The sequence below is a fragment of the Schistocerca americana genome, chromosome 2 (assembly GCF_021461395.2).
Source record: "Schistocerca americana isolate TAMUIC-IGC-003095 chromosome 2, iqSchAmer2.1, whole genome shotgun sequence".
Lineage (NCBI taxonomy): Eukaryota > Metazoa > Arthropoda > Insecta > Orthoptera > Acrididae > Schistocerca > Schistocerca americana.
In genome coordinates, this window is record NC_060120.1 from 219,786,301 (window position 1) to 219,807,849 (window position 21,549).

Here is a 21,549-nt window from a genome sequence, read left to right on the forward strand (position 1 = left end):
GGTAACGGGAAGGAGGCGGTGCTGGTGGAGATGCTGGTGGATGCGTCGGGTGGGGATAGATTCCAGGACCTTGCTGAAGACCGAGGTAAGGCTGATGGGACGGTAGGAAGAGACGGCGGACGGCGGTTTGCCGGGTTTAAGGAACATGAGGATACGGGAGGTTTTCCACAGGTCGGGGTAGTAACCGGTGGACAGGACTACATTGTAGAGCCTGGCCAGGGTGGAGAGAAAAGAGACAGGAGCTTCACGAAGGTGACGGTAGGTGACACGATCGTGACCAGGAGCGGTGTTGCGTTTCGTGCGGAGTGTAGCGATGAGATCCCGGATAGTGATAGGAGTATTGAGGTCTGTGTGTGCAATGTTGTCCAAGTACTGGAAACCAGGAGCGAGGGGAGGGACAGAGGTGTCAGTTCGATCACGGATATCCAGGAAGAGGGAGTAATCGAACTGGGGATCATCGGGGATGGAAAACACATCGGACAGGTAGGAGGCAAAGTGATTGGCCTTACTAAGGGCGTCAGGGAAGGGGTGATCATCATGGAGAAGAGGATAATAGGGGGAGGGCTTAGTTCCGGTAAGGCGACGGAAGGCGGACCAGAACTTGGACGAGTTTATAGGGAGGGTAGCATTTAAACGGGTGCATGTCTGTCGCCAGTCCCGGCGTTTCTTAGCCGCGAGCAAATTACGAATGTGTCGCTGGAGTTGCCGGTGGCGTCGTAGTGTGTCCGGGTCACGCGTGCGGAGGAAGGCATGGTAGAGACGACGGGATTCACGGAGGAGGAGGACGACCTGTGGGGGTAAGGTAGGACGGTGGGGGTGGATGGCAATAGTAGCGATGTGGGCCTCCACGGCCTCAGACAAGGTCTGCTGGAGAAAGGAGGCGGCATGGGTGACATCATCGGGATGGCAATAGGTGAGAGGGTGGCTATCGACCTGGGTGGAGAGGGTATGCCGGTAGGCATTCCAGTTGGCACGGGAATAGTCATGGATGTACTTAGGGGGAGGGTCAGTACGAGGGTCAGGGCGGGGGCGACGACCGTCTGAAACGGTGAGGAGGACAGGGAGATGGTCGCTACCAATAGGCTCCAGGACATCCACCGTAATGCGACCAAGGAGGTTGGGGGAGGAGAGAATAACATCGGGAGTGGAGTTGGATTCGGGACGGGTGTGCTGGGGGATGGGGATGAGGTCGCCTTGAAGGGAGGAGAGGAACCAATGCCACCGCCGTAACTGGGCAGCGGAGCGACTATGGATGTTGAGGTCGGCGGTGATCACGTAGGAGGAGAAGGTACGGTCGATGTGGGAGAGGAAGTCGAAAGGAAGAGGGGCGTTGGGGCGGACATAGATGGTGGCACATGTAAGGCCGGGGAAGAAGAGACTAAGGATCAGGTGTTCGGTGGGGTCGGGAAGGAGAGGTTGGAGCCGAACGGGGATCTGGCGGTGGTGACCAATGGCAACTCCGCCGCGCACAACTGGGAGGGGATTATCGGAGTGGTGGAGGAGATAGGGGGAGATGTGGGTGGAGTGGTGGGGTTGGAGGAAGGTTTCATTGAGGAGGAAGGCATCCACACGGTGGGTAGCAAGGGTGTGCAGGAAGAGGTTCTTGTTGGCAGGAAGGGAGCGGATATTGTTGAAAAGGATACGGTGCTGTCGCGCCATGACAGGGATTTAGACGAGGGTGTCAAGACGGGAGAAGGTGAAATGGGCCTGGTTGTTGGAATAGGTGGCGTACATTTTAAGGTGGAAAATGGAACGGGTGGCGAGGGAGATCTGTTGGAGGGTGTGGGGGTGCTGAAAGGGATGAACATTCTGGAGGACGATGGTGAGGAACCTGTTGATGTCCTCAGCGGTGGGGGGGGGGGGGACGAAGGGAATTGCCAGGAGGGGTGGGGGCGTCCAGAGGATGGACAGGTATGGTGAGTTCAGGAGTGGTTGGAGGGGGTTGGGCTTTACACTTTTGGGAGTAGGTGGGATGGGGGAGATTGCAGGTATTACAGGAGGGAGGGGATTGGAGGTTAGGGCACTGCCGGAGGATGTGCACTTGCTGACAATGCGGGCAGGTGGGGGCCTCGCGGCACTCAGCTGTTGGGTGTGCATTATAGCGCAGACACCTCTGGCAGCGCAGGGATTGAGGAGGGGAACGGGAGGGGTCGACCTTGTACCGCTGGTTGAAGAGGAGGGCACCCTCCTTCAGGAGACGGTCAATGGAGGGGGCGTCCTCAGAGAAAACCCGCATAAGGCGGGTGGGGCCGGCCGAGTTGAAAATGCGGCGGACCGCCCACACCTCCAGCATTGGATGGGCCTTGAGCTCCGCCAACACCTCCTCCTCCGTGATCGACGGACTGAGCCGAGTGATCACGGCGGTGAGGGTCGGCGGGCGACGCGGAGGTTGGGGTTGGCGGGAGGGAGGTGGCGAGGGAGCAGGGGTGAGAGAGGCATGAGGGCCAAAGCGGGTGACAGGGATGCGGGAAAGAGGTCTGTGTGGAGGGTAGGGCTGGGGGAGGAGATGAGCACCGAATCACGGCGAGGACTGAGGAGGGAGATGGGGGCACCAGGACAATTCTGGCGAAGGAAGAGGGTGAGGTTCCGGGCTTCAAGGAGGGAGGGATCCGGACGGGAGAGGAGGTAGCGGTAGGAGGAGGGGGTAGAGGATGAGGAGGAGGGGGCAGGGACGGGAAGGGAGACATCCATGGCATCAGGGGTGGGGGAAGGGGGATGAGGCGGAGCCTTTTTTGGAGCAGATGAGGCAGGGGTGCCACTGGTGCGCTTGACGGCGGCGGAGGAGGTGTGGGGGATGGGAACAACAGGAATGTGATGGGGAGTGGCAGGTCCCGGGGCTGGAGTCGGCGCCGGAGATGGTGACGGTGACGATGATGATGACGGTGGCGGAGGTGGCGGTGATGGCGAAGGCGACGGGGAGAGCTGGGCATGGACAGTGGCCTGACGGGCCACCACCCTAGCTGGAGCTGCAGTGACAGGCTGGGGGAGTGGGGGGAAAGGATCAGATCGAGAGGAGCGGAGGAAGAAGCTGGAGAGGGGGCGACAAAGAGCGAGGGCGAAGGGAGAGTGAGAAGAGGTGGGATGGAAGGAGGGGGTGGGACTGGGCACACCACGTTATAGTGGTGGAGGCGGCGGAAGGGGAAGTGTAAACTATGGCGGTGGTGGTAGCGGTGGCGGTGGTGGTGGGGGTGGACATGACGTCAGGGAGAAACAATAACGCACAGAAGGAAAGGACACAAACAGGGGACAGACGAAGACAAAGACGGAGGAAGACGAGGACGGAGGAAGACGAGGACGGCGGCGGCGGCGGCGACCAGGCGTCGGCGGCGGCGAGAGCCGGCTGGCGGCGAGCACCGGCTGGCGGCGGCGGCGGCGGCGGCGAGCACCGGCTGGCGGCCCCCAGGCGGCGGCGAACAGACGGACGGACGGACGGACGGACAGACTGCAGGCAGCAGAGGTAGCGGCGGCGACGGACAGCGAGCAGGCAGGCAGGCAGGCGGACGGACGGACGAACGAACAGCTACAGCAGTAAGCGGCGGACAGACAGACACAAACTTCGAAGACGGAGATTCCAACCTGAGAGTAGCCCAGGCTTTGCAATCGGACGACTTCGAATGAGGGGATCCAACCCTAAAAAAAAAAAAAATAATAATAATAATAATAATAGCTAAAATGGACAGGAAACTAGAAATAAATCTAGACACGCGAGAACAGAATGCGATCGAGAGCAGTTCAGGCAGCACACCAACAGATGGCATCACGCGCGAGTTAAATTACGTACGGTACCAAGCCGATGTCAATAAACAGATAGAAGCTATGAATGTCGCTCGTACTAAGCAAGACAATATGAGCGATGTTGTGGAAGACAGTGGCTATGTTAATGAATCGCGGGATATGTTCGAATCACCAGAAACTGAGAGGGGTATAGGATCTGAATACGAAAAGGCAGTAGAATCTAAAAGTGAAAAGACACTAGATCTGACTGACTTGCTTAGAATACTGTCTCCGCAAAATGACAATATTAAGGCACAAATTGCAGCACAGGGGCATCAAATTGCAGCACAGGGACAACAAAATGCAGCAGAAAATGACAATATTAAGGCACAAATTGCAGCGCAAAACGCAGCACTAGGTAGTGATATTAGTAAACAAATGCAAGAGCAGGGCAAGAATCTTAGTAAACAGATTGAGAAGTTTGATGTAAAAGTAGACATTGTGAGTAATGAAATTAAAAACCTCAAAAGCGAAATTATTGTCATCAATGGCAATATTGCCAATATACAAGGACAAATTGATGACATTAATGAAAGATTTGACACTGAAGTAATTAAAATTCAAGATCAAATAAAACCCTTAGTCTGTACTAAAGTGGACGAAAAGGTATTCGGCATTAAATCCGAAATACAAACAGAATGTATCGCGGAATTTGCACAGATTAAACAATCTGTAACAGAAACAAGCAGAATACTAACCGAACAGATTGTTACTTGCGAAAAGAAATGTGAACATAACACTTCACAAATCCAAGGCAAAATGCATGACTTGGAAAGAAGAATACAAACAGGACCTACACATTTTACTGAAAGAATTCCTTTCAGTAAAATCTTAGAGGGCGAGGAAAAATTCGACCCTGCAAAGAGACATAACGGATGGCATCCCCTTGATTTTGTAAAGAATTGCGAAAGAAATTTTCCTGAATATTTGTCTGACCAGGAAAAAATTAATGTGGTAATCAGTGCCTTAACGGGAGAAGCAAAAAGGTGGGGGTCGAATCTGGATACTAACCAGATGTCTTTTGAAAACTTTAAACAAAAATTTATTGACGAGTACTGGTCAGATCAAAAACAAGACCAGTTGTGGCGGAGTGCCTAATGGCCAGGCTGTATGATACCAGGGACAGACAAACCATGAAAGAGTTTTGCGAATCGTGGTATAGAAAACTGATACACTTAAAAGCAAGAAGGACTGAAGCCGAGATCGTTTGGGTTCTTTGGCAGAAACTGCCTGAGGATTCTAAACGGTATGTTGGGAGTACCCACAGTAGTTTTTCTGCGTTCTTGGAAAGGGTAGAGGATGAAGATCACTGGCGAAGAAATCGCGAGTCCCGTCCCCATAATAACAACAATTATTCGCGAGAAAGTAATGACCAAGCTGAACGACAAGAGAATGATAGATTTCGTGTAAATACGATTCAAAGAGGTCGCGCGAGAGGTAGAGGAAATTATACTACGCGCGATAGAGGATACATGGCACGGAATTTTCAAACTAGAGACGAAATGGAAAACTGAAAACCGCGTGTGTTACGGGCCGGATTCACGCGGAAACCGGTTTTGGGCCCAAAGAAAAGATGTCAAATCATAGATTCGAGAAAGAAAGATGTAAACTACAGGGCAAGAAGGTTAAGGACGCGCCTATGGAAGACGGGCTCGGAGTGATACATAGTGGCGTTCCCAGTGCGAAGTCACGTGACCGTTCGTGCTCTGGCCAGCGCTTGCTGGAGCACCGTACATTACACTTGGCAGCACACACAAATGGCAGACGTCAGAACAAGATGGCTGCCGTAGAGAGAAACAGAAGAGGCGGGATCGGACACTTCCGATGGCCGGTTTCAGTAGTAGATGAATGTAAAAATGGAAATAAAGTTAATATGTCATATGATAAAGATAACTCAGTATCGGAATCGTGCGAAAAGACTTTATTAAAGAAAGAAAGGGAGCCAGAAAAGGCGAGTGAAAAAGAGAATATTTGTGCTGTTAATGATGTGTATGAGGTAAAAGACGTAGATGTGGGGGAGGTTATGATGAATAAAGAGGAAAGGGAGGTAGAATATGCCACGCAAAAGACGTGTGCACAATTAATAATAGGTGAAAATGATGTAGAGGAGGACGTTAGTAAACATGACATTATAAGCAGTGCAGGTGGAGTTATTGTTGATGGAAAGGTGTTTTGTGGCTCGAATGCAGAAGGGTCTGGTAGGGATTTCTCACGATTATCTGAAACTGATAGTAAAGGAATCAATGAAATGAAGGTTATCGAAGTATATGACGATTATACTAAGTATGAAGTTAAGGCTGAAACCGTTCAAAGTAATTCAACAGAAGTACTTGAGTGTCCAAACGATGTGCAGTGTGTAGAAAATGAGTCGAAAAACGAAGTGGCTGAAACATCTAGTGATAATCTGCTCCACTGTTTAAAAGTTGCTTTCCTGCTAGAATCTGATGACGAAAATGAAATTAGTGATAGTTCAGATGATGAAGGGTATATGAACACAGATAAGAATGAGTATACTAACTTTCCCTATTGTTCAAAAGTCGCGTACTTAAGTGAATCTGATGGTGAGGAAGAGAGTAGTGATGACTCTAGTGAAGATGAATTTTCAGGTGTAAACGAAAGTGAATACACTTTTACTGAAAGAGGGTATGAGAAAATTAGTGACATTTTACCAAAGCAAGATACAGAATGTGAAACTGGGCCAAACCCGAATGAATTATTCAGTAATGTAACACAGGGGCATAATTTGCTGGAACCTCCAGATGATACTATACTGGGGCAAGCCTTAACAAATGTTTTGAAGGAGTGTGAATTACAGGATCAAAAAGATCCACCCGATAAAGTGATAGCAAAACAAGAGGTGTTGCACCTTGCTAAAGACTTTGAAATTCCAAAACCCAAAAAGCCACCTGATGAAACAAAACGTTGGCAAGATCTGAATAGCTTAGTGAAAGATGTAGAAAATAGGAGGCCTAAAAAGCCACCAGATTTAAGTCACTGTTTTTGAACCATAAAAGACTGCCTTGTTAATAAAGGGACTGGGGGCAGGAAGCTGTATGTATATATATTTTAATATAATGCATGAATTTATTATTATTATATCTGAGTGTTACCTGAAAGTTAATTATTGTTTTGTTGACCTTGAGGCCTGGGGCAGGTTGTTTATTTATTGTAGTGTACTGTTTGACTTTGCTTAGGAGCTGTTTATTTTCAATTGAATACTTATTGTTGCCAGTCTAATTATGAAATAGGGCCATATAGTGTGACAAACCTGAAAACTTTATGAATAATGATGCTTATGGTAACTTAATGAAAGTGCAAAGAACTCCACCGGATAATAATTTATTTCTAATGTACTTAAAGACCAGAAAGGGCTGACGTTTGCACCACGTTGTGTATATAAAGGTACATGTCCTCAGATGAGGGTTGTTAAGCCTCAGGGGACATGCACTCTTTGCATTGTCAGGTGCCTGACGAGCACCAGGGACCCGAGTCGTTGCCAGCACTACTTCCGTTTCTTTTCGTGCTGCCAACCTTCCTCTTCATCATTCAGAACTTTTACTATCTTCCTTCCTTCTTCTCTATCAAAGTAAATTGAATAGTGTGGAAATAAGGTAAGATACTGTGTATTGTTTGTGAACAAGTAAATGAAGAATTAAATTGGGTACACTAGAAAATGACCAAGAATAATGAAAGTGTAGTGAGTATTGTAAAATAAAAAATGTAATGGAAAAGTAATTGGAAAGAGAAGTATAGATGAGAAAAAGTAAGAATACTGTAAACAAGGTAAATGAATACTGTAATATGACAGAATGTAAATGTGTTTCTGAAAATAGGGATAATTATGATGTTGAAAAAATATGTGTGTTTAAAACTGAGGAGATGAACCTGACTAACATATGTGTAAAGTAGATATGAGATATATGTGTCTAGTGCCACAAAGAGTAGGCAGAAATCACTTGCAGTAGGATGTAAAATTATTGTTCTGAGCTTGACATATCTGATGACCTTTTTGTGTGGAAAAATAATTAAACTAAATACTGAGTAAGAAAGTGGGGAGAAAAACTACAAATCTGGGACTCTCAAATAACCCCTGAACATTGTCATTATACCAAAAATGTCATTTAAATTTTTCTTTACTAATGATGTGTATATGACCTGATTTTGTTTTGGTGTAAAGAAAAATTTAATATTACCAGTGTCTAATTGCTGTTTCAAAGTTGCAGGTTTTATGTTTTATACCATTAAAGCAAATTTTACGAAAGATGTGACATAAAGATGAAAAAACCTGGAGATGATGACAATAAACTGCTCAAAAATATGGTTTTGAGCAGCAAAACAAGACAAAAGAATAAAAATGCAGTGGTCCTAAAGCTGAGGTTAGGTTAGGTTAGGTTAGTTAGGTTAGGTTAGGTTAGGTTAGGTTAGGTTTGAGGGCTACCCGAATATGCTGTGTGAGCAGTAGCCAAAGGACTTGCCATTGTGGGGCAAAAAGTTGATAAGTGGTCACGAACTGCCAAACCTAGAGGATGGGCAGTGTACCAATTTAAAAATGTGTCTTTTAGTGTTCTTTATCTAAATTGTGTTTTTTGTGTCTAAATGTTTACATACAAAGACTGCCAAACCAGTAATAGGCAGAATGAGTAACATGGACTGCTTATGCTGAGGAAAGCAGTGAAGTAAATTAGGTTGGTTGGTTGGGTGTTTGGGGAAGGAGACCAGACAGTGTGGTCATCAGTCTCATCGGATTAGGGAAGGATGGGGAAGGAAGTCGGCCGTGCCCTTTGAAAGGAACCATCCCAGCATTTGCCTGGTGCGATTTAGGGAAATCACGGAAAACCTAAATCAGGATGGCCGGACGCGGGATTGAACCATCGTCCTTCCGAATGCGAGTCCAGTGTGCTAACCACTGCGCCACCTCGCTCGGTAGTAAATTAGGTTTATTGGTCAATGTGTTAGAACTAACTATTCTTATTGAAATTAGTGAAAAGTTATTACAAAATATATATGGATTCTTATTCAAATGGATGTAGATGTTTGTTTTGGACTGCCTTGTTTTAAAAATACAGCAGTGATGATTAAAAATAGGTTCTGAATATGTTAGTGTGTTTATGTGCAACAAATATTTTGGACTGCTATCAATGAAGGGCAGCTTTAAAGTTAATTATTTTGAAACAACCTTTTAAAGTTAATTGGTATTTAAAGAGTCAGTTGAAAAAGGTTCTCATAGCTGTTTTGTGCAAAATATTGGTACATATGTGGATGCAGACTGAAATTTTCAATATTTCATGAATTGCTGAATCTTGTAAAATGCACTGTGATCATGAGTATGTTTGGGTGTCTGTGAATATTTACTTTCTTTGAAAATATTGAAAGACTATAATTCCTGCTTTGTCAAGTTAAAATGTTCTGTGCTGTTGTATGTGTGTTTATTTTCTTTTATTTTATTTGGAGGCTATACCTATTCTATTAATGTGTAGATTAGTTTGTGTACTGTTTGTTTGTTTTTTTGAACTGTATGTGTATGGAATGAACATGCTTAAAGGTATCTCGTGTAACGATGCAAAATTAGTTTCCTTAAACCAGTGTGAAAATGAAAATTAGTGTAAATGTCTCATTTTTGAAAATGTTTTTGGAAAAAAGTATAAAATTTCTTAGTGTATATGCTGTATGTTTGTAATATGTATTTTTTTTCTCCCAACTGAAGTTGGATGGTATAATTTTTTTTCTGTAGCCAACACCACTTAGGTGTTATGGATGTTTCCTTGAAGTGTCCCTTACAGGAAACTTCAACGAAACATGGGGCATGTGTAACACCATAGCTCTAAAGCTGTACTGATTTATTTTGCCTTTGTCTCATTTAATGTTACATTGCTGTGCTTCTGTAAATGTGTTTTATTGAATAGATAACACAAAATTGTATACTCCTTACTTTGTACAAACTTTGACGTCATGTTTTGGTTCAATGCAAAGTAGTGTATCTGCAATTTATATTCTTTGTCCCATTTGGAGGGAACAAAACTTACTGTATGAGATTGTAATTTTGTGTGAATAATTTTTGGTAGAAACGTCAATATGTGCAAATGTTCTGTTTTGTTTAAAATGATTGTTTACTGTTATGTAAACTGCTGATCCTCACTTAGGGTTCTTAGTTAGTTTATATGTAAAAGGTAGTGTGGTTCCCCTCGGGAACGGAACTGGGTAGCGCGCGCAAATTGTGGTTGGCCTAGGTGGAAAAGATGGAACTGACAGTCAGTCGAAGACGAGCTACAAGTCCGGGCACTGCCATGTAAAAGATGCATATTGCGCTGGTTCCGAGAGAGGCTTTTTCTGCTTCTTTCCAATGCCTCGGATGGATGGATAAATAGCAGGAACTATTCTGGAATTTGTATCTATCATCGCCACCAAGAAATGACAGTCCAGCAATTCTGCCTGCAATTCCACCTACCAACATGCAGTTACCACCACATTGCGCAATCATTGCATCGGAATGCTATAATGATGTACAGTAAAGGATCAGCTTAATGGATGTGTTAGTGTGCTCAAATATAAGATAAATTTTATCTGAATTTATGTACCTACCTTGATTTTTTCCTCATCATAACACCTCTCAGGTTCCTCTCCGTTTGAGCCAAACTGATATCCTAGTGTCCTTACTAAAAGAACATTTATGACCAATGTTATATTAATTAATGCCTCTTGAACTTAGTAAAAAGAAAGTTAAAGTTAATGGCGCTAGAGAGAGAGTTAAAGTAAATGTTGTTTGCTGAAAATATTCCTATTAAAACTGCTTGTTAAAGTGCTGTTGCTAACTTCAAAATTAAAAGTTCTTAAGACTGAGGCTTATAAAACAAATGATCACATTGTTGTCTGTAGTAAATTCTAAAAGGTGAGTCAGTTTCTTGCAATTTTGTCAACATTGTGTTTCGATGTACTAAAAGTGAAAAAGCTGCAGTTGTGAAACGTTATGTACTCATGTTTGCTTAGTGTTTGTCTCTCTGGTGTATTAGGAGTGCATATTAATAGTAATGTTATAAAGACCATTCACTTTGTGTAAGCCCTGAAAGTAATAGTGTGTTTCGGTAGCTGTTATAATTTTGCAAATTGTTTCTGCTGCTCTGTTAGTTCCAATCTTACTGTAAACATATGTATGTGTAATAGTTCACTGCACTCGCGTGTGACAAAGTATAGGTTGTGTGCATCCGTTATAGTTACTAATTATTTTCTTAAAAGAGAAAGTTAATCATTCTCTTGCCTAGTTAGGCTGGCGACCGTTTTCTTTCTCAGTAAACAGTACAGATAGACAAAATTTTGTTCGTACTGTTCAAATATTTACATAATTCTGACTTTCATTTCCGATAAGCCACCTCCGTTAGGTACAACACGGTCAACTTAACAAAATTCCTCTCAGAGGGTAACACTGATCTGTTGCTTTATACCATTATTACTTTAACAAAATAATTCTGTTTTGCAAATTGCCTCCAGTTTCGAGGTTATGGTATAGCAGTAGCAGACAGGAGTGTTATACGTGGCTTTCCCGTGACAGGACTATTTGTTCTGTTGGGGCATACTATGTAATAAACCAAACTTGGTATTTCATAGTATAAGCTACGTAAATACGCTGTTGTAGTGTTATAAATGGTCAGCGCGACGGAATGCCATGCAAAGGCGCTCAGGGACTGGGTGTTGTGTTGTTATCATCTCATCATCCCCATCGACGCGCAAGTCACCAAAGTAGCTTCATCTAAGAAGACTTGCACCAGGCGACTGATCTACCCGATGGGAGTCGGTAGCCACACGAAATTTCATTTACCTGGACGGCACACTTGTGTTTTTTGCCACCAGGGAGAAATATCATCAGCATCTACAAGGAGTATTTAAGCATCTAGAACAACTTAGCGTGGTCTTGAATGTGGTCAAGTGTGTGTTTGGACAGCGCAAGGTAATGTTCCTAGCCCACCTAATTTCATCTACAGGTTCCCTTCCACTGACGGAAAAGGTCGAAGCGATCGTTAAAGTACCACGGCCGATGACACTCAAGGAGTTAACACCAGGTTTTTGTCATGCTGAACTTTTACTGCCGACACAGCAGCGGAACTGCAGGAGCCTTTGAATGGAACAGTTTCCGACCGCAAGGTTCGAGGCTGCGCTCTAGAGTAGTGGAATAAAACTATGTGATCTACTTTCGAAGCCGCATCAAACAGCATAGGGAACGCATCACTGCTTGCGCACCCTCAGTTGGACGCATCTTTAGCATTAGTCCTGGACGCAAGTCAAAATGCTGTTGGTGCGATACTCCAACAATGGTCAGAAAATTCGTGGCATCTTCTCACATATTTCTTCTGCAGACTGTCGTCGTCTCAGTGCAAGTGAGTGCATATCACTACGAACTCCTGGCCATATACGAGGCAGTCAAATATTTCCATCCACAAATAGAAGCGAGGACGTTCACAATCTACATGGATCACAAACCACTGATCTACACATGCAGAAGTAATAGTATCATCTGTTCTTCCCGTCAGTACAATCATCTAGAATTTATAAACCAGTTTAGTATGGCCTTAAGGCACATTACTGGAGTTTATAATGTAGTGGCTGACCATCTCCCGCATGTCAGCAATGTAGTGGGCCCTTTTGACTTTTCGGAGTTGGCACATACTTAACAGGACAACCAAAAGCTCTAAATATTTGTCGACAATGTCACGTCAGCATTGCAACTCATCGAGAAGATGCTAGCCTATATTGTGACGTCTCCTGAGGAAGACTTCGACCTTTTCTCCCATCACCTTTCCAGCGACAAGCCTTTGACAATGTCCATAACCTAAGTCACCCTGGAGCCCGTCCATCCTTTTGCTTCATGTCACAATATTTAGTTTGCCCAGGTATGAAGACGGACTGCGGAGAGTGGACATGGATATGCCTTTAATGCCAGCATTGTACACTACTGGCCATGAAAATTGCTACACCAAGAAGAAATGCACATGATAAACGGGTATTCATTGGACAAATATAATATACTAGAACTGACATGTGATTACATTTTCACGCAATTTGGGTGCATAGATACTGAGAAATCAGTACCCAGAACAACCACCTCTGGCCGTAATAACGGCCTTGATACGCCTGGGCATTGAGTCAAACAGAGCTTGGATGGCGTGTACAGGTACAGCTGCCCATGCAGCTTCAACACGATATCACAGTTCATCAAGAGTAGTGACTGGCGTATTGTGATGAGCCAGTTGCTCGGGCACCATTGACCAAACGTCTTCAATTGGTGAGAGATCTGGAGAATGTGCTGGCCAGGGCAGCAGTCGAACACTTTCTGTATCCAAAAGGCCCGTACGCAACCTACAACATGCGGTTGTGCATTATCCTGCTGAAATGTAGGGCTTCGCAGGGATCGAATGAAAGGTAGAGCCACGGGTCGTAACACATCTGAAATATAACGTCCACTGTTCAAAGTGCCGTCAATGCGAACAAAAGGTGACCGAGACGTGTAACCAATGGCACCCCATACCATCATGCTGGGTGATATGCCAGTATGGCGATGGCGAATACATGCTTCCAATGTGCGTTCACCGCGATGTCGCAAAACACGGATGCGACCATCATGATGCTGTAAACAGAACCTGGATTCATTCGAAAAAATGACGTTTAGCCATTCGTGCACCCAGGTTCGTCGTTGAGTACACCATCGCAGGCGCTCCTGTCGGTGATGCAGCATCTAGGGTACCGCAGCCATGGTCTCCGAGGTGATAGTCCATGCTGCTGCAGAAGTAGTCGAACTGTTTGTGCAGATGGTTGTTGTCTTGCAAACGTCCCCATCTGTTGACTTAGGGATCGAGACGTGGCTGCACAATCCGTTACAGCCATGCGGATAAGAAGCCGGTCATCTCGACTGCTAGTGATACGAGGTCGTTGGGATCCAGTACGGCGTTCCATATTACCCTCTTGAACCCACCGATTCCATATTCTGCTAACAGTCATTGGATCTCGACGAACGCGAGCAGCAATGTCGCGATACGATAAACCGCAATCGCGATAGACTACAATTCGACCTTTATCAAAGTCGGAAACGTGATCGTACGTATTTCTCCTCCTTACACGAGGCATCACAACAACGTTTCACCAGGCAACGCCGGTCAACTGCTGTTTGTGTATGAGAAATCGGTTGGAAACTTTCCTCATGTCAGCACGTTGTAGGTGTCGGCAGCGGCGCCAGCCTTGTGTGAATGCTCTGAATAGTTAGTCATTTACATATCACAGCATCTTCTTACTGTCGGTTAAATTTCGCGTCTGTAGCACATCATCTTTATGGTGTAGCAATTTTAATGGCCAGTGGTGTAGTTTCCCATCATTTGCATGTGCCAGTGCGTAATTTTCCAGATGCAACCTATAAAATTAATAAAATAAATTAAATAAAATAAAATATAATATTAATTATTTTATCTGTATGATTGTCTCTCCTATGAGTCGTCAGGTTTTAATTATTCGGTATCAGATGCTTGACAATGGCTTTTTCGTAAAGGCAATGTTACTCGTAGTTGACCGTGAAATAAAACTGAAATAATCGGACTACGCAATTAAATCGTTTCCAAAGACTGCTGCGGTAGGTGCGGACTCATAATCCAAATCTCAATATTACAATAATTTGCCAGCCATGCCAAAACGTCGTACAGAGGTGATTGTCTACTAAACAAAAAAAATTACACAGTTAGTTAAATCAGATATATTCAATGAATAAGCCTACAGTTCACAATCCTACTTACTTTTATAAATATAAATTCTTTTCAGAATCGAGTGCCTAGTATGGTTGCAACTCGCAGTAATTTTCTATAACATGAAATATGGCGGTGTGCCAGACAATAAACTAAAATACGTGCTTCTCGCACCACTTCAACCAGAGCTCTCCTTTCTTAATCAAACATACGAGTAACGTAATTGTGCTTTTGTTTTATCAGCGACACAGCGCTGCAGTTGTGTGCCATAGGCTTTATTTATTTGTCACTGATTATTTATTTAATTAATATCTCGCGTTTCCGAGGAAACTCACGCTCGGCATGCAAATGTGCCTTTATAAACCTCTCGCTTTACTCAAGTACACATTGATGTTGTGGGACCATTTGCTCTGCAAAACGCCAGCTCCTTACAATGATAGAGCTATTTATATACTACCTGGAGGCAACACCCGTGGATAACATCACTGCAGAAACCTTAGCATCTGACTTCACGTCAACTTGGCCAGCTAGGTTTGACTGCGAGCTTCACATAACTACCAATCGAGGCAGGCAGTTTGAATCAGAACTGTTCGCCCAGGTAGCTAGACTCTGTGGGTATGTATGTCATGAAACTACTAGCTACCACCCTGCTAGTAACTGTCTGGCCAAGAGATGGAACTGTTCTGTGAAGGCAGCACTCATGTGCCATGGCGTCCGCCTCCCGCCGGGTTCGATTCCCGGCTGGGGCAGGAGATTTTCTCCGCTCACGGACTGGGTGTTGTCCTCATCATCCCCATCCCCGACGCGCAAGTCACCCAATGTGCAGTCTGGAACTGCGCGACCGCTACGGTCGCAGGTTCGAATCCCGGCTCGGGCATGGATGTGTATGATGTCCTTAGGTTAGTTAGGTTTAAGTCGTTCTAAGTTCTACGGACTGATGACCTCAGATGTTTAGTCACATAGTGCTCAGAGCCATTTCACCCAATGTGGCGTCGAATGCAATAAGTACTTGCCCTCGGCGGCTGAACTTCCCCAAGTGGTGGACTCCAGGCTCAAAATGCTGTACGCTCATTTCCAAGTTCCACGGCACGTTCTGCACTTCTGATAGTTCTCCTGAGCCTAAGAAAGACGTATAAGCAAGAGTTGGACTCTTTGGTTGTGAAATTGATTCAAGTAGCTCCAGTACTAATGATGAAACGAGTGACAGTAACGACACTGACATAACACAGACAGGCATAACACACATAAATAGTAAAACAAGCACAACTACTCACGTGAACTTGAAACAAAGATTTCAATTTATGTCTTATTATGAATGAATGTAATTAAACGCAGAAGTAATTAGAATAGTCTATGGATAGATATTGTTCTAGAAGCTACGCTAAACCCTTACCCAAATTGTTAAGCAGTTACATAAATGTACACATCATTGTAAATGTTATGAGTGCAATATAAACTTAATATAAAGTAAGGAAGCAAAATTAAACAGTGTAAATACACAACAAATTAGATCATGCATGTTACGCAATTGCACGAAAGTAATGGGTCTACTATTCAAAAAAGTCTAGTTTTATTCCACAAACATGTTTTTACAAGATTAATAGTAGGTTAATGGCGGCTTGTTATATCTCCTACAGCTGTGTGCGAACAGTATGTAATTTAATTAGATTACGCTGAGGCAGGATATTGTTCCAAGGTAACACAGAATTTGTTTACTAACTAATCTATGTGTAGTACTTGTTATGTAACGTAATAAACATCAACACACACACACACACACACACACACACAGCACGTTAACAAACAACACCAATATCGAGTAGATGCGTATGAACATGTGGACGCTGGGCTTGAAGTTCAGTACCAAGTCCTCTTCGACAGGTAGTGTTCATGAAGGGATATCTGCGTCTACTCTTTCCTGTCTTTTTTCATTCTCTTCTAAAATTATGCCATAAATTTATAATTTCATACTTCCAAATTACTATATTTTTCTTTAAAAAATAGTTGTAACTGCTCTAAGTAAATAAAAGAAACACCAAAAGAACTCTGCGCAGCCTCACCTCCACGTGGTGCTGCGTGGGCAACAATATCTATGGCCACAACTGCGTAGCACAATTTTTTCACGGTAGTGGCCATGGGTACTCGCTAAGAAGTCTGTGTGGAGCACTACAGGCTGTGTAAAGTAATACACTGAAGCGCCAAAGAAACTGGTATAGGCATGCTTATTCAAATACAGAGACATGTAAAAAGGATACGGTGCTGAGGTCGGCAACGCCTCTATACGACAACAAGTGTCTGGCGCAAACCTTTGATCGCTTACTGCTGCTACAACGGCAGGTTATCAAGATTTAAGTGGGTTTGAACGTGGTGTGACAGTCGCTGGACGAGCGATGGGACATAGCATCTCCAAGGTAGCGATGAAGTGGGGATTTTCCTGTACGACCATTTCACCAGTGTACCGTGAATATAAGAAATCCGCTAAAACAGCAAATCTCCGATATCGCTGCGGCCGGAAAAAGATCCTGCAAGAACGAGACCAACGACGACTGAAGAGAATCGTTCATCGTGACAGAAGTGCAACCCTTCCGCTAACTGCTGCACATTTCAATGCTGGGCCATCAACAAGTGTAGCGTGAGAACCATTCAACGAAACATCATCGTGTACCCTTGATGGCTGCATGACACAAAGCTTTGCGCCTCGCCTGGGCCTGTCAACACCGACATTGGACTGTTGATGACTGGATGGTCGGATGAGTCTCGTTTCAAATTGTATCGAGCGGATGGACGCGTACGGGTATGGAGACAACCTGATGAATCCACGGACGCTGCATGTCAGCAGGGGACTGTTCAAGCTGATGGAGGCTCTGTAATGGTGTGAGGCGTGTGCAGTTGGAGTGATGTGGGACACCTGCTTACGTCTAGGCACGACTCTGAAAGGTGACAAGTACGTAAGGATTCTGTCTGATCACCTGCATCCTTTCATGTTCGTTGTGCATTCCGACGGACTTGGGTAATTCCAGCAGGACAATGCGACGCCCCGCACGTCCAGAACTGCTACACAGTGGTTCCAGGGACACTATTCTGAGTTTAAACACTTCCGGTGGCCTCCAAACTCCCCAGACATGAACATTATTGAGCATATCTGGGATGCCTTGCAACCTATTGTTCAGAAGAGATCTCCACCCCCTCGTACTCTTGCAGATTTATGGACAGCCCTGCAGGATTCATGGTGTCAGTTCCCTCCAGCACTACTTCAGACATTAGTCGAGTCCATGCCACGTCGTTTTTTTCTGCACCTCTGCGTGCCCGTGGGGGCTCCACACGATATTAGGCAGACGTACCAGTTTCTTTGGTTCTTCAGCGTAAATGGCAGGCTCTAGTAGTCATAATGGTACTTGGGAAAAATATTCAGCTTGTGGAATTAGTTTATGGTGAACCACTGCGTCTTCCCAGGAAATTTCTTGAGGCTAACTCAGTACCGTTACCAACTCAAAATCAACGAAATCCCTTTAACGATTAGGAGACCTGCCGCCTGCATTGACCCCAGTACTGCCTCCAGACAAGGTTCGTTAACCACTTACATGTCCTGCAAAATGGAAAGCTGCATGCTTGTGATGGTTCGAGCAGTGTTAAGACACCGTTGCACTTGCTGTATACTGGCCCGTACCGTGTCCTACGATGAAAACGCAGACTTTAGACATTGTGGTACATGGCAAGCCTACGACTGTTATCGTTAACTTTGTCAAACCTGCATACGTGTTCAAAGAAGTGCCACCGCAGCACTGATACTACAGCAACCTTCAGTACCGGTGCCACAATCCCTACTACAGAAAGAACAATCAACCACCGTCGACCGACGACAAGAGCGCACAATCCTTCTGGCCAAAAGCTGCATTTCCCGGCGCAATTCTGTGACGGCGTTCCGCTTCCGTTATGGGGATGATACAGCACCTACTACAAAGTTCGCGCCAACCGGCCATGTAATTGTTTTTAAGTTGTGCGGTGTTATGTGTACAGTCTACGATAGCAAACGAGTCACAGCTGGCAAACTGCTTCCTCGCAAACTGCCAGGGGCGCAGTGTTTCATCATGTGATTTTAATTTATCGTGTATTTTTTACTGTTGGATATGTGAATTTTTATATGATTTTGTATGTTTTATGTTTTTATTTTCCATGATTACTTTTATCACTCCAGGATACAGTGTCAACGACTGGTTTTATGACTGCCTTCTTCCTTAGTTATGCTCATGTTCAGAACGTACCATCTGTGAGTTAAACGTTCGGATTCGTACTTGAAGTAGGGAATAACCGCTTGTCCAATCTGTTCAGCAGACGCTGTTACCGCAACAAAGGATTTTATTCCGTTGAAACCATAAGATTGTTCTGTTCACGATAAGCCAAGGTCGGTTAGCCCAAATTGTACTAATTCCGACAGCAGCTACAGATGCTTGTTGTGTGTTATGTGATGTTCCAGTCATGTGTAATGCATTGCAGTCATCGTGGCCCAATTGCTATACGAATTCTGAAGATGCCTCAGAAAGGTGAAAAACGTCAATAAAGCTTATGCTGTTTTTGCAACTCAGATTGTATTTTGCTCCTGAAAATGTATCACACTTGCTGCACCATGACCACCAAGTGGAAGGATTTTATAACTTTTATTTATTGTTTGGTTTTGCACAATTTGTCTGTTGTAACATCACAATGTTATGTTCCACAACTAGTTTTATTGTTAGTAGATAATATACATCAAGTGAAAATTTGTGTTTTCTGTTTGGTATTATGTATTTTGCAACGTTATATTTTCCATTGCTTTTTGTTGTAATAACTTTGTTTATTTTTGTGCAATATACATGCTATCAGTATTCTTACATATTAAATATTTTCAGTTCGTAACATTTTATTTTTGTTTTTGAAGTCAACTGAAATATATTTTTTTTATTTCGTAGTTTTTGTTGTGTACATAGTTCCGCGTAGTCAGCGCGTACACAACTTTCCCACTAGAGCGCGCCCCGCTAAGCACAACAGCGCAGGCGCAGCGCTCGTCCGCCTCCGTACTACGAGATGGCGCTGCCATAAAGTCGGACCAAATTCTTCTTCCGCCGATCCGCGTATTAATATTTAACGCAGCCAATGAGATTGCTACTAACGTAGAACCTTTTCTCCTCGCGGATCACACTCGCGCAGTGATACCTGAACGCTCGACGTATTATAACGAGTCTGCATTAGTCTGCGCCTAATAAGATTATCATATTCCTGTACATAGCCATGAAGAGAAATGTATAGACACTCTGTCAAGTATCAGAGATATGTAAGAATAAGATTAACGTACCAAGACACAAAGGAACTTCAGATTGTCAATTGTAAACAGCATCCAGAATCAAGTTACGTAATATCTATGTTTTTTATCATTTTAATAAATATGTGTGAAAATTAATCAAGTTCTGTTTAAAGTTGGTCACCGTCAATCTGCTACTCTAAGCGTGCAAGTGGCATTTCTATCGTCTGACCTAACGGTAGAAGATAAACACGCCACGATAAGACCACGAGACATATTGCTGACACTCGCGTACTTCGTTAGAGCGACAAGTCAAATAATCTGATGGTGTGTGTAGCGAAGGTCTTACAGTACGCACACCACAGTTTTTATTATATTTGTAATTATCGCAATGAAAATGAAAGAAGAAAACCCTCAAACAATGAAATAGCTGTTTTAGTTTTACTGTGCATGGAAATGGTCATGTCAACAAAGTACACTTATTCGTTTTTATTACATTCTAAGGACATCACAGATTGGCTTGTCTGCTTTTGGTTGGCTCTGAGCACTATGGGACTTAACATCTGTGGTCATCAGTCCTCTAGAACTTAGAACTACTTAAACCTAACTAACCTAAGGACATCACACACATCCATGCCCGAGGCAGGATTCGAATCTGCGACCGTAGCGGTCACGCGGTTCCAGACTGAAGCGCCTAGAACCGCACAGTCACACCGGCCGGCTGTCTGCTTTTGGCTTGTAGTCACATCCAAGGGCAATACGCTCCCTTTTGAAGGCGCCTCTGTCGAGTAATCTTCTGTGGACGTGTGCACCCGCAAGCTCTCGTCCTAACTGTAGCAGAAGCTGCTGCCTCTTCTGATTAGAAGACAGGCTTTGTGGTGATGATACAACCGTATAACCATAGCAGCGACGCCAGAAACGTCAGTCATATTGTAGAATATTAGGTTAATCCATGGTGACAACACCTGCCTATGCTTACTGTAACAGTCTATTACTTCTGTTTTCTTTGCACATGTCAGCTGCAACATTGCGGTCCTTATCGACCCGAGGTGTGGCGCCATATACCGCTCCCTTCTAGAGCCTGTGTATAGGGAGAATCACTCATGCGTGCACAGTGACAGATGGTCCGAAGCGGGATCAGTCGAATACGTAGTTCTAATTTTCATCTGCTAGAGGACAGTAGTGGAAAGGACTAAACAGAAAGAATTATAATGTAGTTAAGAATTTTGAACATCAGAGTCCATTAGTGCTCTGAGACATTCAAGAAACAGGCCAAGAGAATCTTTTTGTGAATTGTCCTGTTTATTTCTAGAGGGCTTTTTTGTTTATTTATGTTTATACAGTTTTGCATATGCTTTTAGTAGTGTGAATGATGCGTTAATGTGGTCTAAAGCAAATATGTAGATCATTGTTCTGCTGATGAACGCTGTACCAACTAGTGTGAGGAAGTTTTAAGACGGTGTGAATGCAGACGGCGGGGAATTATGTATCATAATATGATAAGTAGGTTAGTGGTAAAATGAAAGCTAATTATAGTGCAAATGAAAATAGTTAATAACGTAAAGTATAAACAAAATATCAGAATGCTAAATATTTATTTCGGGAAAAGTACAGTTCGAAAGTGTGCTATTTGATGATTGGCTAGTCATGAAAAGCGGGGCCTAGCGCGGGAGAATGTTTTTTCTATTGGCCTTAAAGAAAACTGACCAATCAGAACGTTCTTCGCACGTCTTTACTCTAGGAGATAGAGAATGCTTACAGCAGTCTAGGAGTCGGAGCCCAGCC